Raw genomic sequence first — 5052 nt, 5'->3', positions numbered from 1 at the left:
AGGACTCCTATAAAAGAAGGGGCAAGCCATGGAAGAAAGGACTTTTTGGAAACGCTATTGTTGGATGGATGAGATGTTGTGAGAGCAGTGATTACAAAGCTATAGTGAGTTTGGTAAGGTAGAGGATTTAGAGAGGGGACTCTTGAGCCAAGGTGTGCTCTCCTCTACTAGCTAGTGCTTGTCTCCATTGTACAACCCCATTGCAGCTCGGGGGTCTGCGGGGAAGAAGAGTACCCAAGGAGTAGGCTGGGAGGTTAACCGGTGGGCCTTCGCATTCGGTTCAAGTGCGTCATCATTCACTCGCGGAGGTGACCAGCTACAAGGGAATACCAGCAACAACAGAGCAAGTGGAGTCTCGCCTTCTGGTGAACGGTACATATGTATTTCATTACTATTGATCTTAGTTAAAAGTATGAAATGTTATGATATGTTTCCTGAAATGAGTGGCAGGAATGTGTGTGCTAAATAAATTTGAATTTCAATGCGTTTCTTTTCCGGTTGCATTTGCTGTTTAATATATATATATATATATATATATATATATATATATATATATATATATAGTCTGGAGAGTTATGGTCCTCACACTTGGTATCAGAGCCATGTTGAACCCTTGAGGCCTATGGGCCCATGCATGTATGGCTAGTTTGTTAAATAATATGATGAAAATCCCTAACTAATGTGACGAACTCCGACCTCCTCCTTCGTTTACCCCTTGCAATTTCGTCTGACGGGGAATTTAAAATAATCTCTGCTCACAAATTCGTCAATTGTAGTTGTTGCCCTATTTTTTTTTTTCCTTTCAAATTCTATCCGCCGAGGAAATCTAAAACATCTCTGTTTAAATTTCATGAATCTGGTCCTTACACTAAATAAAAAGAAAAAAATTTAGTGTACGACAGCGATGGTGTTTGAAGGAATATCCTTCATCTGATTCTGGAGCATGGGCAACGACAAAACCATGATTGGTGGAGCGTTTCCATTCTCTTGCATCATGGCGATCACACCTGGTGAAGTTTTCGCATCGCGCCTGCAGCTCGCGGTCGATTTGAGGGACGGACATATTTGATGTAGAGTGCTTCTCTTCTATCCTCAGGAATGTATGATGGCGAACAACTTCTTCATTATTAGAATGGGTGACAAACAGAATCTAAGTAGGTGGATAGTTGAAAATAAAACTATTTTATAAACCAAATGTTTTTAATAATATATTACTGACATGACATAAGAGGGACAGAGTAGTCCGTGGATAGCTCCCTTTACTATATAAACTTGGATTTCATGAGTGGAGGGTGATGGATCACCATCATCCATTTATATTTTAATATTGAATTTTGAATTTTATATACATAAATGTTTTAATACCAATATATAATGCAATTGAAAACTAAATTTTTCTTGGCCAAGTCTTCTGGGTGACAGATTAGTTAGTGGATCCTAAGATGGGTGACAGAAGAGTCGGTGCATGGTTTACTGTACCGTCTCTTAAATGTGGGATTTCAAGATAGCTTGCTGTACTGTTTTTAATTGTGGGAATTCAGGATAGCTTACTGTGTGATGAATAGTCAATCCATGCGCCAAAACTCGAGACCTTGCCATTTGATTGTCTTATTGACATTAAAATATCAGTCGATGCTGAGTTGCCTTTTAATGTAATTAATTCAGTGGGCAAGGATAAGAAAACACGTGAAGCTTGTATGTGACAGTGAAACCCTAGTGCGTCCATGATGTTTCTCAAAACATGGCCGCTAAGCCATTCTTTGCTCTTTATTCTGTCAACATATGTTGCCGTGGATGTTATGGTTAAGTACAAGGGCGACACTAATCTTCCCCATATTTCCTCCTGCCATTGGAGAGGGCAAGAAACAGAAGAATGGCCGGGCCAAGCGGAAATATGCAGCAGACGAGAAGGGTACTTAGAGATCGGTGACGTTGTTGGGCTTCATTACAAGCTGAGAATGAAGGAGGGGGAGAATCCCTGTGTTGTGGGGAAAAATGCCTATGCAGGACGATCCTATCCACCTAAGGTGTGACAGTGCCTTAGCAACAAACAGAGACAACTATTCTAGTATTCTTCCTTTATGAATTAAGAATGAAGAGAGATAGATGGACTAACCGGTGTCTTCCGTTTGTCCCTCGATCCGGTTTCTCTTCTCTTTGAGAGTTCCCAGCTACTTGCCTTCTCGCTCGCCCAGCTTCAAGAGGTTTCTGCAAGATCACAAGAAGAGAACACTACACAAGACATGGATTCATATTCATAACTAGTTCAGGATTAGAAATAAACTAAACATACTAATGCAATCATACATCAAAGATACATCAGTATATAAGAGAAACCAAGATAGCTTTATTGATGAATAACAAGGTTCAGGAAGAGATACAACACAGAGGGCTCCAATCCAGCATCTCCTTCCCAGCAAATGGAATTCCTATCTTCACCCCCTTCAAAGCATTAAGCACCCAATGATTCCAATCTCAAACCAACAACAATTCTTTGCAATAACAAAATTCCAGCCTCTAGATCTCATGGAGGAGAGATCCATATATAGATGTTTGGAGAGAGGATGAGTCAACTTGAGATCTGACTAGTGTCCTCTCCCTCTGTCAGTTCTTGATTCCACTTGGAGGTTCTTGCTTCCACTTGTAGATTAGGAACCTCTTACTCATCACCAGTCGAATTCACTGAGGCAAGTGTCATTGAGGAAGATTCTGGAAGCTTCCTGGGTCTTGACACCTCTTGGAATGAACTTGCCATTTGTCAACTCTCGCTCAGCGCACCCTGGTAGTGCTTCTACCTGCGTTGCAGTGTAGGTAGCCAGTGTTGGCTTTGACATTCAGCGCAGACAGCTAGTGGAGCCACTGAATTGATCCTGAATTGACTTGTTTTTGAGCAGTTTCTGGTGGAGAACTTCTGTGAATTGTTGTGGTTTGTTAGCCTTGTTCCTCTAGGGGTAGGAACAACATGTTTAGGGACTTTGGACCCGTTAGATTATGGACATTTCATGCTTATAGCTGTAAGGCACAAAAATGTCTATAACACCCTGGAATCAGATGAAGTGGGTTGGAGAAGTGGCCCCATGCCGCGTGAAAGGGCATCTCATAGATAAGTTGGACGACGAGAGAACTTCCGAAGAGGATTCACCCTCAGATTCACTGGAGACGTGGAGGACAGAACACATCTGCTTCCATGGATGTTGGCTTCGAAGATCGATCTGAACGAGAGAGCGCGCTGAGTTTTTCTAGATCTGGGCGCCAACTACTTCAACACCAGTCTCACTTGGTTCATGCGCATGTATCCCTGCGACTTCACTGAGATTCATGCCTTTGAATCCAACGCCCACCGGTTGCAGAAACCCTCTCGTAGGTTCGATGAAGAAGCAAACATAATGGACCCCAACGCTTGGTCTTACATGACGAAGGTCACACCAGAGGCCACCCAATGGATGCTGGACCGAATCAAAGTGTATCATAAGCTGGTGGGTGATGAAGACTTTTAAAAGAAAATTACGTAAACCACATCCTCTGAAAAATCGTGTGGGGAATCCTAGATTGTTCACACTCATAGAGCGTTCCATAGTTCAATGGATGCAGACGCCACTACTAAATTAATAGCAGGGCCGAACGAAGGGAATCCTCCAATACAATTAGCGATGGCCTTGCCAAGTCTTCCACCAATAACACCGCTTGCCTCTACACCCTCCAATTTTGACCATGCTTGGAAAGGATTCGTGGGTTTGAGCACCGTAAAGCTTGTGGGCACGAGGTTAACAGAGGATTCATGGCCGAATTCAAAGAATTTGAGATGTAACAGCAGACCAAAACTACATTGCTCGTCATCCGATAAGGAGGAGACTGATTGCATTGTGGGGGATTTCTGTCCCCTGTATTCGTCTCGGAGCAATCTCACCATAACTCCCACTAGACGACCGCAGCGTTTAATGCGTTTACGTGCTGCTAACGATAGCCAAAATGGGGCTCCTGAGACATCTCTTACAAAAGGTCGCTTTGGAGAGATTGTGCGAGTGACAAAAGAAACAAATGTTCAAGTGAAAATCAGCTTGGATGGTTCAGGAGTTTCTGACTGCAATACTGGCATACCTTTTCTGGACCACATGCTGGATCAATTTGCATCACATGGGCTCTTTGACGTACAAGTAAAGGCTTCTGGGGATATCCATATTGATGACCATCATACAAATGAAGATGTTGCTCTTGCCCTTGGAAGTTCTCTACTTCAAGCTCTTGGAGATAGAAAAGGAATCTATCGTTTTGGAGATTTTTCAGCTCCTTTAGATGAAGCTCTTGTACACGTCGCCTTGGATTTATCTGGACGCCCCTACTTGGGTTACGATCTGTGCATTCCTACACAAAGAGTTGGCACATATGATACACAGCTGGTGGAGCACTTCTTTCAATCTTTGGTCAATACGTCTGGGATGACCCTGCACATTCGTCAGTTTTCTTTAATAGCTCTCTTTGTGTACAACATATTCATGCCAAACTCTATAAATTGTCATGCCAGCTTGTGATGGCTTGCTATTATTTAGGTCCTATTCCCGAAACAAAATAAGTCTTGATTGCAGATTCTAACTGTAGGTAAATTCTAAATTTGAATTGCTTCAGATACAATACATTCTGTAAACTGGTTAATGAAATATTATGCTGTAACGTGGTGTTGATATGAAATACGACTTTCACTGTTGTCCATTCATTGTTTAGGTTGCATTAATATGTAATAGAAGAAAATAGTGGCATGTAAAACATTTAAGATGATACTTTGAGTGTTTGAGTGTGTAAATACAGAAATGGAATTATTTCTTTTGGATAATATGTTTTTATGCAAGGGCAAGATGATCTTTTCCACGATGAACCAATCAATGAATATAAGCATCTGGATTACCAAGATCATTGTCGTTTGATTTTTGTGATATCTTAATTTTCCAGTAGAAATTAGGAATTCGAGCACTTGAAGCCTACTACATTGGCATGTAATACATAATTTATTGCTAGCTTGCAAAGCAAGCAAAACAAAAAGACAGAGTGATCAGCCTG

General features: G+C 41.6%; 2 pseudogenes; both read left to right on the top strand.

The window, feature by feature from the left end:
• Positions 1-1466: 1466 nt before the first annotated feature.
• LOC149191668 (uncharacterized) lies at positions 1467-3497 on the top strand (annotated as a pseudogene).
• An 18-nt stretch (positions 3498-3515) lies between these two features.
• LOC149191667 (imidazoleglycerol-phosphate dehydratase 1, chloroplastic pseudogene) lies at positions 3516-4544 on the top strand (annotated as a pseudogene).
• Positions 4545-5052: the final 508 nt, after the last annotated feature.

Source organism: Pinus tabuliformis, chromosome 2_2 (genome assembly GCF_031772625.1).
Source record: "Pinus tabuliformis cultivar Carrire ecotype Pingquan chromosome 2_2, CPIR1, whole genome shotgun sequence".
Taxonomy (NCBI): Eukaryota; Viridiplantae; Streptophyta; class Pinopsida; order Pinales; family Pinaceae; genus Pinus; species Pinus tabuliformis.
Note: the sequence above shows the minus strand (reverse complement) of the source record. Positions and strands in the feature narration are given on the sequence as shown.